At 37.9% G+C, this 24,743-nt stretch overlaps 1 protein-coding gene across 18 annotated transcripts in view; it reads right to left on the reverse strand.

Annotated features, from left to right (window-relative positions):
* Window positions 1-24,743, reverse strand: part of TBL1XR1 (TBL1X/Y related 1) — a 171,208-nt gene that overhangs the window by 102,396 nt on the left and 44,069 nt on the right. For 2 of the 18 annotated variants that reach the window (XM_081533995.1, XM_081534021.1), the window contains exon 1: window positions 7,328-7,438. The exons of 15 other annotated variants lie outside the window; for them this stretch is intronic. The gene's annotated coding sequence lies outside the window, so the exon portion shown is untranslated. Of the gene's footprint in view, window positions 1-6,170; window positions 6,240-7,327; window positions 7,439-24,743 lie in introns of those variants that run through there. One more of the 18 variants, XM_081533975.1, reaches the window with a different exon arrangement.

The raw sequence follows: 24,743 nt of genomic DNA on the forward strand, positions 1-24,743 counted from the left end.
ATAATTTGCTGCTGCTACTGTTGCTCCTAAGTCGCTTCAGTCGTGTCCGACTCTGTGTGACCCCATTTAACAAGATTTAATATAAACTTATGTAGAAAATTTTAAAGTATTTACCAATATGTTTTAAAATTTAACCACTAGTATAAAATAACTTATAAATTTGATGGTTTTTATTAAAGGATGTTAAATGTCCTTTCCAATTAAAACTAAAAACCTGGTCATGGAATTTTTTTTTCCAAACTCATGACTAGATTCCTAGACAAAACCAAAATATGACTCGTCACATTCCCCTTTCACTGATCAAAGCAAAGCCCATAATCAAAGGGGGAAGGAGAAAGGGAGTAAGTAGAAAGACTTTAGGGGAACTTTAGAAGAATCCATTTGTGATTTCTCTTTTTATTGGGCTTAATTCATAATTAATTATCACTGGGATTAATTATGCATTACACTGTGAAATACCAAATTTCTTCACTAATTTGATTACTATGAGTTGAGTGCCTAGTATAAGCCAGGATCGTTTCCAATGATAAAGACAGAGCAGTAAAGAAAATTCCCTTAAGTTTATAGTTTGGTAAAAGAAGAGAACAAATAGTTATGAGTACATTATAATATATGGGGCTTTTTGTCTCAGTTTCTAAAAACAAAAGTAAATACTTAGTTTTAGCACTGTAACCATTCAGGTTCACTGACTGCAAATACAAGAAAGAAACTCCAGGAAACAGGATTTACTGAAATCATTAGCTCAGAAAAACCTGGATAGTCAGATTTTGAAATAAAGAAACCACAGCAGTTTTATGGATCAAGAATATTCCCACTCAGCCCAATTAAGTTTGTTCCTGGAATCTGTTTCAACAACTTGTGGTCAAATAGGGTCCCATGGCTCGTCTATTCCCAATGAATGACTGGATTCACACATAATTAAGACTCCCACTGATTTTATTTATAGGTAGGTAGGTAAACAGAAATGAGAGGAGGGTGGAAGGTTATCAATCCTGAGGCAGAGAGATCTACAAAGAACAATTATTTGTATACCATTTCTCCCGCCACAGGACAGCACTGTTGAAATCTGCTCTGAATAGACAGTCTCACGCACTGCATCGTGATGTGCTGCTGGTTTAGCTCCTGGTTCAGGTGACAGTACTGGCTACCAACTTTAAGGATGATTTTAGTTTACTTCCAAAACCATTTATTGTTCCTGCAACATCAACAGAAGCTCCAAAACCAACCAACATGCACAAACAGTCCAAAAATCTCCCTGGGCCTGTATTTCAACCTCACACATTTTCTTCCAGGTCGTATTATTTGCAGTGTTTTGTCGTTGCGCCTTCCTTCCATTAAATCTTGGTATTTCTAACACCAAATTTCTGGAAGAAGAGGATTGAGGACTCTCCTCTCCAACAAAAAGCCCCTAGGCTCTCTAAGTAAACAATCCACACAAACCATCATTCCAAAATGCAGCATAAAGTGAATCTAGTAATATTACAATACCTATCTCACCAAACTTTATTCAAATAACTGAGAGGGCCATTTTCCTACTCCACAACTCTAAATGCCACACATAATTATAAAGATCCTACTTACAGAGCCTAGAACAGATAATCTTAGTTTCTCATTACTTTCCAACATGCATCCCTTCTTAGTCTGTGATAGGTAGGTTTATTCTCAATGGTGCCCTCTTTAATTTAGTATGCTTATTCTAACGGCTTCCCCTTTCCTTCTTGTCCCATCCAGAGCCTATCCATTTTTCAAGATCCAGCTCTATTCCTTTCTGCTCAAAGTCTTTCCTTAATATTCCTACTTATCAGTGATGTTCCTCCTCTCGGAAGAACTGACATACAAGTCATTTTACAGTGCTGGAAAATACAGCCCAGACAGGTTAAGTGATCTACCCCAATTTAAACAACTAGCCAAAGACAAAAGCTGGAATATAATACAGGTCTTTAAAGTCAAAAGACTAAGGTTTATCATTAGTTCTTGCAATCTTCTCACTCTAATCTTTCTTCCCACGCTAATCTTACCATATACCATATTGCTTAACCCTTAAAAATTTCTCACGGATCCTCTACAGATCACAGGTCAAGTGTAATCTTCTTTAATGTTTCTTTTTGACGGCTCTAATTCATATTAATTTCCCTCTTTTCCAAATCTACTACATTTAAATCAATATCTCACAATATAGCAACTTTTTACTCCACATGTGTTATCTCATTTAATCCCCAGAACAATTTGAAAAGGCAGGAATATATTTGTCACCTTTACAAATGGCCCTAAGATGTTAAGATGCTTACATTCAAACAATTACAATAGCTCCTCCACCAAGAGCTGCTATTTAGAACTATGTCACCACCTCCAAAGTATATGCTCTTTAAATACAACATACTTCAATTCTTTTTTGTTTTCCTTCTCACCACACACACAGAGTGGAAATTATGCTGAGATGACAGATAAGCAATTCTTTCTTTGTAACTAGAACTCAGACTCACTCAATTTTTGATCCAGAATTCTTTCAATTATAACCGATAGCTTTTGCTTGTTAAAGGGTTTCATTCTTTTCTTTAAAACCACAGTTAACATAATCTGAACTCGTTCCTGAGGAAGCAAACTCAAACTGAGGGATATTCTTCAAAACTGTCAATGTCAATGTAGAAAGCCTGAGGCCAGACTAAAGATTAGTCAGTGTGTGATCTTGGATTGGATCCTATATCAGAGTAAAACAATTGTTAGAAAGATCATTTCGACAACTAGCAAAATTTGAACATGAAACACATTAAGTAACAGTACTGTATCAGTATCAATACCCTTAAATTAGACCATTGCACTATGGTTACTGTAACAGGAGAATGTACTTGTTCTTAAGAGATACATACAAGCATTGAGAGGTTAAAAAATCATGGTGTGAAACTCTTATTCTCAAATGGTTCAGCTAAAGTAAGAATAATGAGATAAATAAAAAATGATAAAAGAGACAATGAATAATAATATAAAGCAAATGTACAAAAATGTCCAAAACTGTTAGATCTACTTGAAAGGTATACAAGAGTTCAAATTTACAGAAAAGTTGAAAAAAGATACTACTGAGAGAGGAATGGATGGGCATATTCGAACATTTTCTGGGAAGGGCCAGATAACTCATATTTTAGGTTTGGGGGGCTTTCTAGTCCCTGTCACAATTACTCAGTGCTGTCACTGTAGCACAAAGACAGCCTAGAGACAACAACATAAACAAATGGGCTGAGAATGTTCCACAAAACTTTTGTTTACAAAAAGCGGGCCTTAGTTTGCTGACCCTTGCTACAGATGCAAAAGACTGGCCATGTGGTGGTAAATGTTGGGAACTGTGCAACAGGAACACGAAATTCACTACATTTTCTCTTACATGTTTTGACATTTTTCATAATAAAGATTTAAAAACAAAGCCCTTCACCGAGAAATCTTCCTATATGTCAATCTCTTCCTTCCCTTCCACAACCTACCTCCTGCAGAGGAAAAATCACAATTAATGTATTAATTTTCTCTTTAAATTCTAAACTCCTTGATGAAAAGGGTCTAATCTGATGATGAACATAAATTTGGTGATCTAACAGGATGATGAGCACTGTTCACCTCTGGCTCTGAACGCAAGTCCCTGCATGGCACGCGGGAGCGGAGCCTGTTTGCGTGAGGGGTGAGGAAGGTGAGCCTGGTGTGGTGCAGGGCACTCTGGCAGCTGCAGATGCCTTGACAGAGGCTGCCACTGTGCATGCTGGACACACTTTTAGATTTTACAAGATTTTTCTTGCTAAAGAAATAAAATTGGTGGAAGCTTCAACTAATTAAGAATCTCAGCTTACTAGAAGCCTAGAAAAACACAGGGTTTGAAGCAATTAAAAGAACCATCCTTGTTCTCTATCCCACAGATGAAGAAATGGGGGTAATTCCAGCATTCTAATTAATAAATGTGAAGTCAAAACCATGAAGCATGTTGAAAAACTACAGCAATATTAATAAGCAAACTTTTATTCTATTAAGGGAAGACATACTTAAAATATATCTGTACAATGTTGACAAATTAACCAAAATTCTGCTTCTGAGCACTACTGTCAAATGTACTTATTCCAAAATATTGTCTCTTGAGTAAAGTACATTCTATTAGGTGATATAGGATATACAACAACTCAAATGTTTCCCCCTCCTCTAAAATAAGATACATGAAGACATTAACTGCTATACAAGACACATGCGGTGAACACTATAAGCCTATGTGTCAAGGCATCTACAACTGTCATTAAGAATATCACTTTAAGCAGGGGTAAAGGAAGAAGTGAGATGACAGAATGGAGAGAAGAACATCAAAAAGTTCAACATATTTCCTGGAAACTGCTAAGTACTAATCCAAAACCCTTAATATTGTCATGAGATCAGCCTCTAACACAGACATCAAATTTGGCTCTATATACTTTAATTTAAACTCTTGTGCACTTGAAGAAGTCAAGACCTCTGACCTGAAATATTAGAACATAAAATACTGCAAGTCCACCAACAGTAAAGCCACACTGTTGGAAATTCAGTTTTGTGGGGCTAGCTTTCATATTGCTATTACAGTCAAATTTGAAGAAAAGCAGAGCTTTAGGATCAATGGCTCCGGTCTAACAGATAAATAGGCTGTTGCAAAGAGCAATAGGTTCTTTAAATAAGTGGTGGTAGCCTAAATCAAAGCACAGATCAAAGAACATACGTGCAGGAAAAACTGGTGGTCAGGTATCTATCTTTTCGAGCTCTTTTGCAAATACCAAATGATTAGCATCCACATCCTCACCTTCCAATTTCAATAGCATTTCTTAAATTGCAATACAGTTAACTCTTCCCTGGTAGCTCATATGATAAAGAATTTGCCTGCAATGCAGGAGACCCAGGTTCAATCCCTGGGTTGGGTAGCTCCCCTGGAGAAGGGAATGGTAACCCACTCCAGTATTCTTGCCTAGAGAATCCCCCAGAGGAGCCTGGTGGGCTACAGTCCATGGGGTTGCCAAGAGTCAAACAGGATTAAGCAACTAACACGTTCGCTTTCACTACTTGAGTGTAGGGTACTATTTAATACAGTGAATTCCTCTCTAATAAATTAAGCTAAGAGTGCTGTTAAACATTACAAGACAACCACAGGAAAACATCAGGTTGTGCAATATTTCCTACACATACTATCCTGTACTTCACATTTATGTCTTATAAAGTGAGAAAAAGTGAAGGCTTTTTCACTAACTTATGGAGTCACAGAGACCTGTGAACTGTAGCAATATTCAGGTGGGCCATCCAAAAGCAGGCAAAGGAAATGAAAATCTTGATAGTATACTTTAATTCAGTTCAGTCGCTCAGTCATGTCTGACTCTTTGCAACCCCATGGACTGCAGCACATCAGGCTTCCCTGTCCATCACCAACTCCCAGAGCTTACTCAAACTCATATTTTAAAAGTCTTTTTATTAATGTATAATTAGTTCATAAAAAAAATCATATACATGAAAAACAGTATTTTTACTTTAATTTTTTAACATCCAAATAATTTTGTATTGGGATATATTCAGTTAACAACATTGTGATAGTTTCAGGTGAACAGTGAAGGTACTCAGCCATACATGTACATGTTTCCCATTCTCCCCCAAGCTCCCCTCCAATCCAGGCTGGCACATAACACTGAGCAGAGTTCCATGTGCCATAAAATAGGTTTTTGTTGGTTATCCACTTTAAATACAGCAGTGTGTACATGACCTTCCCAAAGTCTTCAACTATCCCTTCCCACTGGCAACCATAAGTTTGCTTTCAAAGTCTGTGAGTCTCTTTCTCAAAACAGTATTTTCACTTTCTTAAGCATAAAAGAATACACACATTAATAAAAACTTCTACATTTAAGTCTTAAAAAGTTACAGTTACATAAAATCTTTAATTGATTTGCACCAATTGCACATTGAAGCATATCCATACCAACATCACAGAAAGAAAGCTTATATTTTATGCCAATTTCCCAACCAAAATCTAGGCTATTCTCAAAGTGAGAATTTTGGCACAGTTTTTAAAATAAAAGCCTGTAAAATGAGCAAACAAGATAAATGTTTAAAACATGAAACAGGCTAAGCTTAGAAGCTTTTTCTATTTGAAAAGCCACTCCAAAATCTCACTTCAAAGAAATAAAGACACTTACTTTTTTCATGTTCTTAATTCTTATTTTCAGTTTGAGTCTTCTCACTAAAAGGTCCTTAAATCATTCTGCCTAAAAGTCAGGTATTTAAATATATTTGCATCAATCAATTTATATAACTAAGAGGTTTCTTCCAAACCTTAAAACAAATGATTTAAATACACCTATCACAAAAGTACAAATAGGTACTACTACATGTTCTCCTTCTAAGGATACTCTCTTTTAATGGATCCTTTACAAAGTAACAGCATAAATTCCTGAATCAGGAAATGTAGCTTTTAGATTTTCCTGGAAGCATAACAATGAAATTCTTTACACTATTACAGTTTATGGGTTCCTGAAATCTTGCAAACTTCAATCTACAGTCAACAACTCACAACTATGACAAATGTGATGGACTAACGCTTTAATTTTCAGTTCCAACTTTTCCCTCTTGCTATAGTGTCTCATTCCCACTGCTCATTGTGTTTTCCAACAAGCTTGCTGCTGCTGCTGCTGCTAAGTCGCTTCAGTCGTGTCCGACTCTGTGCGACCCCACAGAAGGCAGCCCACCAGGCTTCGCTGTCCCTGGGATTCTCCAGGCAGGAATACTGGAGTGGGTTGCCATTTCCTTCTCCAGTGCATGAAAGGGAAAAGTGAAAGTGAAGTCGCTCAGTCGTGTCTGACTCTTAGCGACCCCATGGGCTGTAGCCTACCAGGCTCCTCTGTCCATGGGATTTTCCAGGCAAGAGTACTGGAGTGGGGTGCCATTGCCTTCTCCGTCCAACAAGCTTAGATAAGCCAAAAAAGAAAAGAATCAGCTCAAGAAGGTGATCAGCTTTCAGGATAACGCACAATAATGTCGGCTAACCAAATCCATCAAGGCAATAATCTCCTATTTTCACTCTCTCATTTTGCTATTTGACAGAAATGTGGAAACGGATGAACCCTGAAAAGAACAGCCCTTCATAAATATGAAAGCAAAGGAAAGAGAAAAATGGAAATCCTTCAACAACCTTTGTTCCACACAGAAATCCATTCTGTCAATTTAAGGACAAAATAACTCAACCTCTGCTTGAGTTCCTTCAATGATGAGTGCTTTCATGTGAGGGTGCCTATTTTACTAAATTATTAGCTCAAACTGTTACAAAGTTCTTTCCTCTCTAGCATTATGTATCTACCTGTAACTTCTACTTAGGGCCTCCACAGCTACATAAAACAAGCTTAACTCTGCTCCAAATGAAAACCTTAGGTACTGGAAGGACTTTCTCTGTCTTCTTCCCAAGTGTTCTATTTACCATTTTAAAAAATCGTGATGTAACAATTACAAAAGCTGCTCCAGTCTGTGTCCTTTTAAACATATGACTCCTAAGATGAAACACAGTGCTTTTATTTACAGCAGTTTTTCTTCAATACTTAGTGAATTCATTCTTATTTTAGACAACAGGATGACAGCAGTCAGTAAAACTCAAATCTTTTCAACCACTAATAAGATCTAGGAAGTACAGATAAAAATTCACAAAATATTAATAATATTCTGTAATAACCTAGTGGGGGAAAAAATTTGAAAAAGGATACATGTCCATGTATAACTGAAATGAACACAACATTGTTAATCAACTATACTCCAATATAAAATGAATTTTTTAAAAAAAATTCACACAAATCTGTCATTGAAACAAATGGGTGCTGAGACAACTGAATATCCACATGCAAAACAATGAGGCTAAAACCCTACTTCCTATCATATAAAAATTAGTTAAAAATCAATCAGAGACCTAAGTGACTTTATATTTAAGCAATGGTTTATCAGAGATGATACTTAAAGCAAAGGCAACAAAAGGAAAGAAAGTTAACTGCCATCAAGAAAATTTAAAACTTTTTTGCTTCAAGAAACACAATTAAAAAAAAAAAAGATAAAGATAGCCTACAGAACGGAAGAAAATTTTTGCAAAAAAAAAAAATGATTAGGAACTTGTATCTAGAATATGTAAAGAAATATTACAACTCAATAATAAAAAGATCAGCAACCCAATTTAAAAGCAGGTGAAGTATGTGAATAGATATTCCACCAAAGAAGATATACAAACGGCTAATGAAAATACTAATGCAAATCAAAATCACAATGAGATACCACTTCACACCCACTAGGATGGTTATCAACAACAAAGAAAGTCCCAGTAATAACGGTTATCAAGGATGTGGATAAACAGTAAACCTCACACACTGCTGGTGTGAATGTAAAATGCAGTCACTTTGAAAAATTCTGGCATTTCCTCAATTATTAGCATTTCGTTTGAAATAATTATTAGAAAATTTTTAAAAAACAAAAATTTCAAAAAGATACTTAGTGTAAAATTGACATGTCATTAAAAGATTTCATAAAAATGAAAAACTTTATCAGGATATGTTTCCTTTCTATATGTACTTACCAATGACTACAACGACCCATTTGCAATTGTCTTTATACTTATTCCTGGCAATTTAAAAAGCTCACTAAATTCTTCAGTCACTAGACTTTAAAATTTTTAAGGTTAAAAAATAAAAAAATATTATCCCTCAAACTGACAAGAGCTTTTATAATCAAATAGTTAAGTTGGAGAGCAATGGCTTGTAATCAAAGTTATAGTATGGGTGATTAAAAATCATTAATAGCTTCTAGAGAAAGACCATGTATTTACAAAAAAGTATATACAGAGTACATCATGCAAAATGCTGGGCTGGATGAAGCACAAGCTGGAATCAAGATTGCCAGGAGAAATATCAATAACCTCAGAGATGCAACACCACTCTTATGGCAGAAAGTGAAGAAGAATTAAACAGCCTCTTGATGAAAGTGAAAGAGGCGAGTGAAAAAGTTGGCTTAAAACTCAACATTCAGTAAACTAAGATCATGGCATCTGGTCCCATCACTTCATGGCAAATAGATGGGGAACAATGGAAACAGTCACAGATTATTTCTTTGGGCTCCAAAATCACTGCAGATGGTGACTGTAGCCATGAAATTAAAAGACGCTTGCTCCTTGGATGAAAAGCTATGACCAACCTAGATAGCATATTAAAAAGCAGAGACATTACTTTGCCAACAAAGGTCCATCTAGTCAAAGCTATGGTTTTTCCAGTAGTCACGTATGGACGTGAGAGTTGGACTATAAACAAAGCTGAGCACCAAAGAATTGATGCTTTTGAACTGTGGTGTTGGAGAAGACTCTTGAGAGTCCCTTCGACTGCAAGGAGATCCAACCAGTCCATCCTAAAGGAAATCAGTCCTGATTATTCACTGGAAAGACTGATGCTGAAGCTGAAACTCCAATACTCTGGCCAGCTGATGTGAAGAACTGACTCACTGGAAAAGACCCTGATGCTAGAAAAGACTGTAGGCAGGAGGAGAAGGGGACAACAGAGGATGAGATGGTTGGATGACATCACCAATGCAATGGACATTGAGTCTGAGTAGGCTCTGGGAGTTGGTGATGGACAGGGAAGCCTGGCGTGCTGCAGTCCATGGGGTTGCAAAGAGTCAGACACGACTAAACAAGTGAACTTAAGCTCTATCCAATAAAGCTGATACAGATACTCCATTTTTTCCCACAAATAATGGATAGTAAATGCCTGGTTCTCTCAAAACAAGAAAATACTCATAAAGCAAAGATTGCTGGGTACCCCTTCCTCATTCCCAACTTTGTGATTCAACTCCTAGGCTTGGGACAAGACCAGGGATTTGCATTTCTTACAAGTTATCAAAAGATGCTGATGCTGTCCGAGGCCTACTGTATGAGACCTACTGAAGATCCTGAATCATATTAACAATATTCTGCTGAGAACAAAAATTGGTAATGTTTATGATCCAATGATCATTTGTTAAACATTTTTTACCAAACAGTCAGTACATGCTTCCATTAACATGCCCATGAAGTATCTTTCAAGCCTTTGTTCAGCTATTCTGCATCCATGAAGACTCCTTTGATTCTCCTGATGGGAAATAATTGCATACTCCTTTGAATTCAAGTTCTTTCTTGTACCATCCATAAAATAATGATTATCAGCTTTATTTAGTTTTAGCTTTAGTTTTAGTTTTAGCTTTTTTAAGCTTTAGACAAATAATTAGTATTATTTGTCTAGCTATTTATATTCAAGACTTATGCCATCTAGTAAACTAAGTTTCATGGTAGCCAACAGCTCTTCAAGAATTCTCAGCATGAATTGGGAGAATGGCATTGAAACATGTATATTATCATATGAGAAACGAATTGCCAGTCCAGGTTCTATGCATGAGACAGGGTGCTCGGGGCTGGTGCACTGGGATGTCCCAGAGGGATGGGATGAGATGGGGAGGGAAGTGGGAGGGGGGTTCAGGATGGGGAACACATGTACACCCATGGCGGATCCATATCAATGTATGGCAAAACCACTCCAATATTGTAAAGTAATTAGCCTCCAATTAAAATAAATAAATTTAAAAAAAAGTTCTCAGCACAGGCTCTCCAAAAATACTGAATAAAAACATGTTCAATAAATAATCAGAATCAATATCTTTCATTTAATCTCTGGAAAAGAGGAAAGCACAGTAGGTAAGCTTTTATAGAGACATGAATTGAAAACCAAATCCTTTTCAAATGACTGTATATAATGCTAAATTATAATACTTAACAATTTAGGCACAAGATTAGGAGTAAGAACACTGGACCAGAGGCTCAAAACCTAGCCTCATCAGAAACAATATAACCCTTGAGTTGGTCAATTAACCTACTCTGCTCATAAAATGTATTCATAAAACGCATTCACAATCCAAAATCAGACTGTATGTTTTCAACACGAATCTGCCAAAGACAGATTACAATCAGTACATACTTGCTGTCCAAGTTCGATTATGTTATATTATTATATGCTGTCACCTGACCTATATAAACAAACTCTACTTGTATACATGGTGGTTTAGTCGCTAAGTCCGGAGAAGGCAATGGCACCCCACTCCAGAACTCTTGCCTGGAAAATCCCATGGACGGAGGAGGCTGGTAGGCTGCAGTCCCTGGGGCCGCGAAGAGTGGGACACAACTGAGCGACTTCACTTTCACTTTTCTGCATCGGAGAAGGAAATGGCAACCCACTCCAGTGTTCTTGCCTGGAGAATCCCAGGGACGGCAGAGCCTGGTAGGCTGCCATCTATGGGGTCGCACAGAGTCGGACACAACTGAAACGACTTAGCAGCAGCAGCAGCAGTAGCTAAGTCATGCCCAACTCTTGAGGTCCCATGGACTGTAGCCTGCCGGGCTCCTCTGTCCATGGGATTCTCCAGGCAAGAACACTGGAGTGGGCTGCCATTTCCTTCTTCAGGGGATCTTCCCAACTCAGGAATTGAAGCTGGGTCTCCTGTATTGCAGGCAGATTCTTTACCGACTGAGCTACGAGGGAAGTTCCCACCAATTTCCTTGAAAACAAGAATCATTCCTATGGTATCTCCAACATCGGAGAACATCACAGAACATAGCAAAGAATTTAGCAACACTTTTAAAATGTCCTCAGTTATCTGAATTTTCAGCATGTTATGATTCTATATTTTCACGTTAACTCCACCGTATTATCTTTCATCTGTTTACCCAACTTTAGCCGACTATGTGTTCCTTCAAGAGAAAAAGGGGACCCAAGTATTATTCATACTCCAAGGCCTAACATAGAACCTAGTAAACAGCGAGTGCTTAAGAAATACACAAAAGCACGGTGTCTTTCATGATCTCACATATTCTTCTTCAAGTAAGTGTATAAAACTATTAGTATCTACACTAGCAACTTAGAGAAGAAATGAGATCCAAAGCAGTTCAGCAAGTCCTAAATACAAGAAAAGCATACCACATTTGGAATCTTATCTAATTTATGATGAACTTCAAGATCAGAACAATGAAGGGATCACTTTCTGAAACATATCAGGTCAATTTAAGGAGTTTTAGAGGGACAGGAAGACCTTCCCAGGTGGTACAGTGGTAAAGAATGTGCTTGCAATGCAGGAAGACTCCAGTTCAATCCCTGGGTTGGAAAGATCCTCTGGAGTAGGAAATGGCAACCTGCTCCAGTATTCTTGCCTGGAGAATCCCATGGACAGAGGAGCCTGGCGGGCTTCAGTCCATAGCGTTGCAAAGAGTTGGACACAACTGAGCAGACACACAAAGAGGGAGAGGAAGGGCTGTTTAAACACACACAGGCAGTCCTCGTTTTGTACAGTAGTGTGGGACCATAAAAATGACTTTGTTAGATGAAATCAAGCCAAGTAACCTTAATCAGGGGGGAACTGTTGCATGACCTTTTAAAACTGTCAGTTATATATGTGTAAGAAGATAAAAATATAGGAGAACTAATACTTAGTACACTCTAATTTAAAATCGAGAACGACTGTGAACCAAAGTGCTTTATTTGCTTATAAACAAACTTATCCAGTAGTTTGAATAGCACTTGTCTCCTCTAATGGTATAACTTACAATACAGAGGGAGAGCATCTTTTACATTTTATACATCTTGAGAAACTGCCATACTCTTGTCTAAATTGGGACCAGCTTCTAACATTTTATCCCCTGCATTTTCAATGTTAAAAGAGTCCCATTAGTGTGAAGTTTTTTGCCAGCATCACTTCCTCTAGACATTGCCCTTTTCAGCACAACCACTTTTCCTCATTTATTCATAAGTCTGACTTCATTAAGCTCCTCTGACTGCAAATCCAGAGTCTCTAGAACAGTGGCAACATTCTATTCTTCCATAACTCCATTTACATCTAATTCAAATATCACTTTCAGAGTTATCACTTTTCATTTTCTTATTGTATTTTCATTTTTATTGACATTAAGGTGTGGCTTAATAAAAGTTCTGTGATGTTCAGAAGACAGTAAGTAGGTTTATTGAGGAAAACAAGGAATATTCTGGAGAGAAATGTTTAATGGCCATAAAAATTAGGTTATGTAATTTAAAAAAATCTACATGCAAAACCATCATATTCAAAATTAAAAAGTATGATTAACTGAAGAAAAGTTACAACTCATTTCTCAGATAAAAAATTAACTTCCTTCATATATAAAAAGATCTTTAAGGAAATGACCCTCCATTCAGAACATAGGAAACAAACAGCTTACAGAAAACAAACATTTTAAAGCCTGAAACATGAAAGGGTGCTCATAAAAATTTAAAGTTTGAAACATGAAAAGACTGTCTTCCTGTAAGAGAAATGTAATTAAGAGTTCACCAAGAACTTCTGATAAAACCTGGATAAAATCCAGATATAATGCTGAGCAAGCTATAAATAAGGACACATACTGTATGATTTATATGAAGTATGAAAAACAGGAATTGATACTGTAAGTCAAGATGATATTCACCTTTCCAGAGGCTGGGTCAAAAAACAGGAAGGAGGGAAAAAAGGTAAAACTGTACACTAATACACAATATTTTAGGGGTGAAAGTTGAGAGAAAGTATATTATTAATATTATTTGTATATAATATCATCTCTGGAAGGACACATAAGCAAATGAGAACACTGGTTCCTCCAGGGAGGGGAACCAAGTAGTTGCAGGAAGATTTTTCCATGTATATACTTTGGCAATATTTAAACTTTGAGCCATGTAAAATGTTTAAATCTTCAAAATGATGACACTAAAAAATAATTACCTGAAAGAGCAGCAAAAATAGGAACCCATAAACAGATTATCAGAGCCTAGATTAAAATAGCTGCTCATCACTTCTCAGAGAAAGACTATCTAGAAATGTTTTAAAAGAAAAAGGCCACAATATTTGGGATTTAGATATACTGTGAAATTAGTTAAATTACTGCAGCTTATTGCGAGGTCTGCAATACAATAGCAATAGGAAACTGTGTTTCTGAGAACAAAGAGAATTTATTTAGCAAAACAGGGATGTTCAATCTCAACATATCTTTTGACATGAATCCAAATAAGAGAGATGAGACAGTTCTAAATACTTAAGTATGAAAGGAAACAGAAAGAAAGAGACAGGACAGAACCCCAGAAGCTATGTTTAATAAGGAATCAGAAAACTGTAAAGGGCAGAACATTGAATTTTTTTTTATATTGACACCACATAAAATGTTATGGTCGTGAGCATTCACTACGAGGTTCTTGCTATCTTCTACTTCTACTACCTTGTACAATGAGAACTCTGGTTTCGAAGCCCCAAAGATCTAGATCCAAATCTACCCCAGCCGGGTCATTACTAAGAACAAGTCTGGGCATGGCACTTCGGAGCCTCAGCTTCTGCTTGTTTAAAATTGGGATATTATTACCCACATCTTGTAGTATTCGCCTAAGGGTTAGAGATAATGTATTTAAAAATGAAAAATAACAACAAACCTTAGCACAATGCATGGTGAATAAAAGGCACAAAAAAGGGAGGGGGTATTTATTTATTATTGCCTCCTCTGCATGTAAAAATACTATAATTCTTTTTACAGTGTGTGCTAAGTCGCTTCAGTCATGTCCGACACTTTGTGACCATGTGGACTGGAGCCTGCCAGGCTCCTCTGTCCATGGGATTCTCTAGGCAAAAAAAGAATACTGAAATGGGTTGCCATGCTCTCCTCCAGGGAATCTTCTCTACCCAGGGATCGAACCCACATCTCTTGTGTCTCTTGCATTGGCAGGCGGGTTCTTTACCACGAGTGCCACCTGGGAACCTTTTTATAGGAGACAGTTCGATTTTTTTGTGTCTAGGACACATGACAAGAAACAAAAAAAGGAAGCTATTTTATTTGCCTAGACATGAAGACCCTTCATGATGAAGGAATAAGAAGGGGAAGAGAATCACACTCACTTTTATACCCATTCCTTCTCATTAATCACTGCTTCCAGCCCTCAGTACTGCATGAAGTGCCTGGTCCTTCCCAAAACACTAAGGTCCCAAACTTAGTAGAAGGGGAGAAAAAAAAACCTACATGGAAAAGATACTTTTGGTCATTCCTAATATCCACTGTCAAATCTTAAACACTTTAAGGAAATCACTGACAACTTTCAGCATAAATTCCTGCTGTAGAGGCCTTTTTATTCCAGTGGAAGAGAAAGAAGGAAACATAAAAGCAAAAAGCATTCTGCGAGTTAATTCCAGCCACAGTATATTCCTAAAATAAGTTTCTTATATGGCACCCATGCCTGGTCAGAACACAAAACACAAAGACGCAGACATAGAGAACAGACTTATGGACACAGAGGGGTCAGGAGAGGGTGGGACAAATTGAGAAAGTAGCACTGAAACACATTCATTACCATATGTAAAATAGACAGCTAGTGGTGGGAAGTTGCCATATGCTGCAGGGAGCTCAACCTGATGGGATTGGGGGGGTAGGAGGGAGGTTTAAGAGAGAGGGAACATATAAATATGTATGCTTGTGGCTGATTCACGTTGTTGTATGGCAGAAATCAACAAAACATTGTAAAGCAATTATCTTCCAATTAAAAAACACACACACACACAAAACCGAACATACTGATTAGTAAGGTTGATTTGAAACTATGGGTGCAATAAGCTTTGCATTGTTTGTACCAGCAATGTTTATTGTTCATTGTTAACAGTGTGATTGATGGTTTGCACCTGGTTTTGGTAAGCCCTCCAGAGAGCTCTGCCACTGGGGCTGGTTACATAGCACAAATATGCCTTTGTTGCCAGCGGGATATGAGAAGTCCCAGCTGAGACGCCATTGTGGGTTCCCTAGTTCCAGGGTGCTTCGTGCACACTCAGTGATCCTGACCTGAGAGAAAGTGTATCTGGTATGATCTACAGAGGCAGGCCCACTGCAGTTCACGCTCAACCTCTTCAGGTCCACTGCTGTGAGGCAAGCCGCGGGTGTGAAGCATAACCTTACCCCAGCGCAGTTGCTGAGCTACACCCTTTCACAGCAATAAACCACAGACTAATCAGCACCATCATTTCAGGTCCCTTGAGTCTTCCTTAGCAATCAAACACTGCCTAACCGCCACTATTAGGAGAACAGGTTTAAAAAAAAGAAAAAGAAAATGTAACAAACTGTAATAACTGTGATGAAAAAAATAAAACAATGATCTGACAGTGAAATGCCACAGGAGGCATTGAGATTAGAGACTATAGCTAGGAGAGGGAGGAAGGGAAATATGAGTTAAATCCAAGCAAATGCTAACCAAAGGTGGGAGAATTCCAATAAAGTACAAAGACTCTGGGATGAGAACAAGCTGGATGTGAGCAAAAGTGTGGTTAGACAGTGGTAAGTAAGGGACAAATGGGAGAAAATTAAATCAGATCAGAGGGCCTAATAAATGTGCATTTCAATTTTCTTACTGGTCCTGCTGCCTCCATCTGTTTAAACAGTCCTTCACCCTCACTCCAACCTTTACAATGCCTCCAGAGTAAATTTTATAAAAGGTAAATATGATCATATAATGTGGCATATTAAAATAACTGAATGTGAAATCCGGGGAATGACATTATATTCGCTTATTATCTCTCCTCTCATATCACATAGTTTCAAAATACATGCCCTAAGGCTGAGTCACATATTTCCCCAGAATTCTGTTCACTTTTTTAAGCCACACAGCATGCCCAGTCAGAGAAGGCAATGGCACCCCACTCCAGTATTCTTGCCTGGAAAATCCCATGGACGGAGGAGCCTGGTAGGCTGCAGTCTATGGGGTCGCTGAGAGTCGGACACTACTGAGCTACTTCATTCACTTTTCACTTTCACGCACTGGAGAAGAAAATGGCAACCCACTCCAGTATTCTTGCCTGGAGAATCCCCGGGACGGGGGAGCCTGGTGGGCTTCCGTCTATGGGGTCGCACAGGGTCGGACACAACTGAAGCCACTTAGCAGCAGCAGCAGCATGCCCAGTATACATATTCTATGCAGGATAATGATTAAGAACCAGAGACATGTTCTCTCTGGAGTTTGAAAAATATATATATATATATACCCCTCCGCAAACACATACACACACAGTTTTGGACATCTGTTGTTTTTGGCTGTAAGCATCCAATCTCCTTCTGGAACAACATCTAATTTTGCTTTTAAAACACAATACAGCTTCTACTGCACTGAGTCCTGGTTGGATTTTCATTCAGTGTATCTTCTCCTCCCCTGGCCAAAGAATGGAAACAATTAAAGCTAGGCAAATCAAATTCTCTTCTAGGTATCTGAATGTGAAGAAAGAAAACTATATAGGAAAATAATTGCAGATTAGCAACTATTGCCAAACCAGCTCACTGATTCCTATGACTCAGATCTCTTGCTCTTCAGGTTTTTTTTTTTTTGCTTCATTCAATCACCACATATCGTTCCTCTTTTTTGCTTCAATTTCTGTTGCCTACAACTAAAAAAGCCAGAAGTCAAGAAATCAAGAGTGTAACATAGGTCAGCAGAAATCACATTGCAGCAGAAATCATAAAGAACAGTAGAGGAAAAGCTGGTATCTAGTAGGAGACAAAACTGAGCTATAATGGTAGAATACTGGACTTGGAGGCCCTGTGCTGCTGCTATTGAAGGGAAACATGAGAATTCAATCCCTATGACTGTCATATTCAAGATGTCCAATAATTCATGAAGTTAGAAAATGAAAACAATTCGTTATGGTCAAAGCACAACTGCAATATTCTGAAATGCTAGGCTTTGCAGCATGAAAAGGATTCTTGTTTTTGCTTTCCTCTCTTATGTATCAAATTTAGCTGGAGCTAATTTGAGAGACCCTGTTCCTTGGGGAAAGAGCAGGGCACACTTGTAATTTCCCGATGCTGACCTTCTCCTTTAAGTTACTTTACCTCTAATATGTTCTAGTAACATCCTTTTCATCCTGTAGGACAGTTACGCCTCTGTATTAATAAAACGTTATCTACTTCCCTAAAAGCAAGAACGTTTGAATCTCAGTGCCTACTTAATAGGACAGATGGCATATAATAAAAATAACCAAGATAATAATAAACCTTCCAATTATTAAATATCTACATCATTCTTAGCACTGCTAGGCACTTTTCATTTATTTCCAGTTCTCACAATCAAGGTAACAAGATATTATTATTCCCAGTTACAGCTGCAGAAACAGACTCAAAGAAGGAAATTACCCAAAACTGTTAAGCTAGAATTCCCTCGGTCTCTCAGAATCCAAACCTCTCCATCTTCCCACTTTTCCCAGAGACCAGGATTTAAACGAGAAAGTTTTTCAAACTGCAGGTTATAACCAATTAGTAGATCATAAAATAAAGTTAATGGGTTATACTCTTTTTGTTAATGAAATAGATACTATGAGTGTATCACATCAAAGGCAAATACTGTTTCACAAAACTCTAATTCCAGTGATACACACTATACAAAGCAGCAGTGTAAATGTATGTCTTACTGTGGACCACAGACCAAAAGATCCTGAAAGCCATGGATATATTCAATGTCATTATTACAGTTGTATGCACTGACAAATCTCAATTTTTCATCAAGTCTGATGTTAAAAACATTTGGGCAATAAAATCCTTCACCCAATATCCTCAGTTCAATTCAGTTGAGTCGCTCAGTCATGTCCGACCCTTTGCGACCCCATGAATCGCAGCACGCCAGGCCTCCCTGTCCATCACCAACTCCCGGAGTTTACCCAAACCCATGTCCATCGAGTCGGTGATGCCATCCAACCATCTCATCCTCTGTCGTCCCCTTCTCCTCCTGCCCCCAATCCTTCCCAGCATTAGGGTCTTTTCCAATGAGTCAACTCTTCACATGAGGTGGCCAAAGTATTGGGGTTTCAGCTTCAACATCGGTCCTTCCAATGAACACCCAGGATTGATCTCCTTTAGGATGGATTGATTGGATCTCCTTGCAGTCTGAGGGACTCTCAAGAGTCTTCTCCAACACCACAGTTCAAAAGCATCAATTCTGCGGTGCTCAGCTTTCTTCACCGTCCAACTCTCACATCCATACATGACCACTGGAAAAACCATAGCCTTGACTAGACGGACTTTTGATGGCAAAGTAATGTCTCTGCTTTTAAATATGCTATCTAGGTTGGTCATAACCTTCCTTCCAAGGAGTAAGCATCTTTTAATTTCATGGCTGTGATCACCATCAGCAGTGATTTTGGAGCCCCCAAAAATAAAGTCTGACACTGTTTCCCCATCTATTTCCCTAGACACTATCAAAAAGGAGGAGGGGGATGGGATGGGGTTTACAAAGTGTTAAGTGAAAAGGTAGTATCTGGGACTTAAGTACCATATTTTTCCCCCTCCAGCAGAGTGTATGCTAAAGTTACACTGAACGCCCGTACGAGACTCAAAGAACAAATATGTTCTAGCTATTCTTTTCCTTTCCCCCAGGTTTTTACTAGATCATTTTCAAAAATACTTCCTTACTTTTTGCTGTGCTTCACTAGAGATATCAACACAATTTTATCAGTTTTCTGACCATCTTCATGAGTGACTGGATATTCTCCAATACATACTCTCTCTTTTAAAAATATGTGTATTTCTCTGGTAGTCCAATGTTAAGACTTTGCCTTCCAATGCAGAGGATGCAGGTTCAATCCGTGGTTGGGGAGCTAAAATCCCACATGCCTGACCACCAGAAAACCAACACCATATTCTAACAAATTTAATAAAGACTTTACAATTAAAAAAAAAAGATGACTTCACTCACATGTATAACCCTATATACCAAAAAAAGGTGGGAGGGGCTTTCTGAAGGTGATGGCCAGCAGGGTCCCTATGGTTATTCATGTTTCCTTCTATAACAGAAGAGCAATGAGCATTATGACTTAGATCGAAAATTAAAATATTCTCTACTACAGGTCTGTCTAGTCAAGGCTATGGTTTTTCCAATGGTCATGTGTGGATGTGAGAGTTGGACGGTGAAGAAAGCTGAGTGCCAAAGAATTGATGCTTTTGAACTGTGGTGTTGGAGAAGACTCTTGAGAGTCCCTTGGACTGCAAGAAGATCCAACCAGTCCATCCCAAAGGAGATCAGTCCTGGGTGTTCATTGGAAGGACTGATGTTGAAGCTGAAACTCCAATACTTTGGCCACCTCATGTGAAGAGTTGACTCACTGGAAAGGACCCTGAGGCTGGGAAGGATTGGGGGCAGGAGGAAAAGGGGATGACAGATGAGATGTCTGGATGGTATCACCGACTTGATGGACATGAGTTTGGGTAAACTCCAGGAGTTGGTGATGGACAGGGAGGCCTGGTGTGCTGCGATTCATGGGGTCGCTAAGAGTCGGACACGACTGAGCGACTGAACTGAACTGAACTACTACAGGAGGACAGGGCTGGATGATTTAGTAGATCTTCTAAGGAACAAGAGAGATGTTGTTTAAGAATGGGTTTAAGAACATCAGGAAGATCCCCTGGAGAAGGAAATGGCAACCCACTCCAGTATTCTTGCCTGGGAAATCCCATGGACAGAGGAACATGGTGGGCTACAGTCCATGGAGTCACAAAAGAGTCAGGCAGGACTGAGCAACTAACGCTTTTTTTTTTTAAGACGTATCTACCTTTAAAAAATTAGTCACAAATTGGTCAATTACAGTAGGAGGCAATGGACTGAAATAGATGCATTTCTCTCTCCTTCAGCCCAAGGTCCCAGTGAAATGACAGGAAAAAAAAATTTTAATTAAAATGAAATGATAGCACTGTTGTAGATCAAGAAAAGACGTCACTGGACAATCATAAATTTTAAATAATTCTGGGTATGTAGAAATTATAATGGAGAGACTGGAATAAAAGAGGAAAAAAGGATGAAATCATATGTAAGACACCAAAGTCTTTTCCAGGACAAGAGAGAAAGTCTAAGTTATAATCAAATTAATCACAACTCCCAGGAGGAGGAAACAATTAGGGGACTTCATCAGAGGGCTGCATTACCCTACTCGGGACAGATGATCCCCTCCCCCCCTCTCTTTGTGAACTGAGATGCAAGGGGTGGCAGCTTCTGCCTTTAAGATAGAGCCAGGGGGCTGATCTCCATAAAGTAGGCATTTCTGCCTGGGTTAGGCTTCTTATGAGAGCCGCCAGATCTGAGGGAAAAGCAGAGCAGAAAGATGGAAGGACCATCAGGCTTCCAACACAAAGAGGGAAATAAAAGGGGAAAGAGGGAAAAAGCAAAGAAAAGAAGGACGATGGAGCAATCTCAATACCATCTGAGTGAAATCTAAAAAAGTGCTACTCCGCTGCATTATTTAAAGGCTCCACAGTTATCCAGGGGAGAGGCTCCTCAGCCTCTCTCTCTAGGTCTGTTCTGGTCCACATCTAAGAATCTATCACCAAAACTACCACTCAGCACAGAGGCCTGGTGGAGGAAGAACTACATACTGAGGCAGACACACTTCAACTGCCAGTATCAACCATGATTCCCCAAACATCTGAGGAAAATTTAACAGGACAAAAGAGGAACGAGATGAACAGAGAGAAAAAAATGTGTGTGTGTGTTGGGGGATGGAGAGGGGGGTAGTAATACACGGACAGGCAAAACTAGACAACAAATTATTTATCTATACTACAAGGCTGAAGAGATTTTCCCTTAAAGGGAAGGGAAATTTACCTTACTTTCAAAGTAAAGGAAAATACACACAAAGATGGTAACTGTAAGAAAATAGAAAATGTGAATTAAAATCTAAGGGGCCCAACATCCACTTACATAAGATATCCAAAAGTGGAGGGAAATTAATCCAAACAAGGGGACACATTTAACTTTCCAAGAGCTAAAGAAAGATTCAGTCATCAAACTGAAAAGACATGTAACGCAACAAAAACCAAGTGAAAAAAAAAAAACCCATATCCAGGATGATGCTGGAAAAATTTCAGAACACTGAGAAAGGTTCCAGAAATTAGAATCACTCTAACATTCATCTTCTCATCAAAAATACAGGATGCTAAAAGATAACAGAGCAGTTTCCTCCAAATTCAAAGGGAAAAATATTTTGAAACCAGATTCCTACAGACCTTCACCAACATGTGTGTTACAAATGAATGGGTTACCAGGTAACCTGAAGAGCCAGAAGCCTCTATTGCAAACAATTTCACTCACCACACACACATTATCACTTTCTATACAGATATTATGACATGAAAAAGGTTGGAAAGCAGTCTCTCACAAGTCAGATTTTCCATCAACAGTCAAAATAAAGACGTTTCCAGACATTGAAAAACTAAAATTTTACTTACCGAAAAAAAAAAAATGAAAAGCTACAACACCAAAACAAAAAGGAATCCAATAAAACACAACATGATATGGAAGAAACAGTGGCAGCTGAATTACAATATCGAAATAACAAATGAATAAGAAAATAAAAGAGGATGTACTTATCACTAGCCGTAGATAATTCTCCTCTTACAGTAAACATTTAATAAGACAGTATTGTATCTTCCTCTTCAAAAATATTACATAATAAAAAAAGTTAAACAATTCGTAATTCTTCATTTCTAAAATCATTCTATAGGAAACTAAGGCACAGAACTAAGCAGTTTTAAACTCCAATCTTTACTTTGTAAAAAATTAGGCTATCAAGTCAATAGAACAGTATGCATATAATCCCAATTGCTACTAAACTGTATGCAAATGAGTCATTAAATATTTTCACATTGATACATATCAATAATATATGTGTGATATATTACATATATATCATATATGTAATATGTCATATATGTAAGTATAATATATATGTATATTCATAATAGATGATACATATATCAATGTATATACTTACATATCTGTGTGTGTGTGTGTGTGTATATATATGATATTCCTTAGCTGCACAAAAACACATTTGAAAGGATATACACCAAACTCGTCAGCTGTCTCTAGTGAATGGAATGAGGTCAAACTGAGAACTTTTACCTGACACTTTATAATATACATCTGTTCTGTTTAGTTGGGTCACTCATTTTCTTATGTATGCATGACATATCCAAGATAAACTTACTTCTAAAAGCAGGGTCTTGAAGAGACATATGCACACACACATTCACAGTAGCATTATTCACAACAGCCAAAAGGAGAAAGCAACCCAAGTGTCTGCTGACAAATCAAAGGGTAATTGAAACGTGGTCTATATACATACAATGGAATATTGCTCAGCCTTAAAAAGGAAGAAAATTCTGACACACGCTACCACATGGATGAACCTTGAGGACATTATACTGAGTGACAGAAGCCAATCGCAAAAAGACAAGACACCATATAGTGCCACTTAGGAGTGTAATGAAATTCACTGAAACAGAAAGCAGGAGGGTGGTCTTGGTTGCCAGAGGCTGAAGAGAAGGGGAAATAGGGAGCTGTTCTTTATTGATCCATTGACAAATCTCTTGTGACCAGAGGCTCACAGGAATGAAACTCTGTATTTCTTAGGAAACAACAGTTCAATATTTTCTAATTCAGTGTTCACAGCAACTTTATAAACTAATTGCTGTGAATAATGAGAACTGACTGTATTTAACTACAAGTTTTTTTTTTTAAGAAGCAATATTATAGGCCAAAAAATTAAGTTACGTCAATCACTCCAATTTAAATTTAATGTGATTTTTAATACTTTAATGGCTAATGAAGTTTTTTATAGTACATGGTGTATGAAGGGGTAATTTATTTCTAATTAAAAATAAATATCAGCTAATCTTCACTGAATACTTATGTAACAGGCACTTAATTAAGTACTTTACTACTCACGGATAAAAAAGTGCTTAGCTCAGTACCTTGCACACAGTAAAACTGCAATAAAATATTGGCTAATATTATTTATAGCACTAAATTCCTACAATCACTCTGTGAGGTAGGTACATGAGCAAACCTTCAAGGTAATGGGAATCGGACAATGTATTTAAACTGGCTGGGTTTGGATGCAGTGTAAATACAGCTATTGAAGATGATCTCTGACAGTTCATTCAGGCTATGACAAAATTAAATTATCAAACGTGGTCGTCTGTGATGAATAAGTCTTTGGGGATCGAGTGGTAGCAGTAGTACAAAACTATGAAAGGAATGACGTCGAAAAACAAGGACAGCCACGTAGGACTACTGCTTGTGACAGTGTGTGAGAGCTCAAAAAAAGAAAGTGACATATTCACAGTGTAAATTCTTGACTCAAAGCAAAGCACTGACAAAAAATAAGGCAGCTTCTAAGTATAACATAAAGGAATTTTTCTCCAAACTCTAGAGCAGCAATCAGCAAACATTTTCAATGATGTGCCAAATAGTAATTTTCTAAAGGCCATGGAAAGTCTCTGTCACAACTACCAAACTCTGCTCTTGTCACAACTACCGAACTGAGAGCAGTCAAAATTATACATAAATTAATGTGGCTGGTGCTCCAATAAACCCTTACATATGAAATTCTGAATTTCATATAATTTTCACTTGCCATGAAATAATAGTATCATTCTTCTGACCTTTTTACCAATTACTTTAAAAATAGACATATTTTTAGCTATGAGGCATCAAAAAACAAGTGCAGGCCACATCTGACCTGTACAGTATAGCTTGCCAACTCCTACTCTAGATCTCAAGACCAAAATGCATAGAATGATTTTGTTAACTGCCTAATTATAACATCAAGTTTTACTAAGCAAGGTTAAAGAAACAGGAACATAGTGGTTATCAAACTGATTTATCTGCAAG

This window comes from Giraffa tippelskirchi, chromosome 2 (assembly GCF_054371585.1).
Source record: "Giraffa tippelskirchi isolate mGirTip1 chromosome 2, T2T-mGirTip1v1.2.pri, whole genome shotgun sequence".
Lineage (NCBI taxonomy): Eukaryota > Metazoa > Chordata > Mammalia > Artiodactyla > Giraffidae > Giraffa > Giraffa tippelskirchi.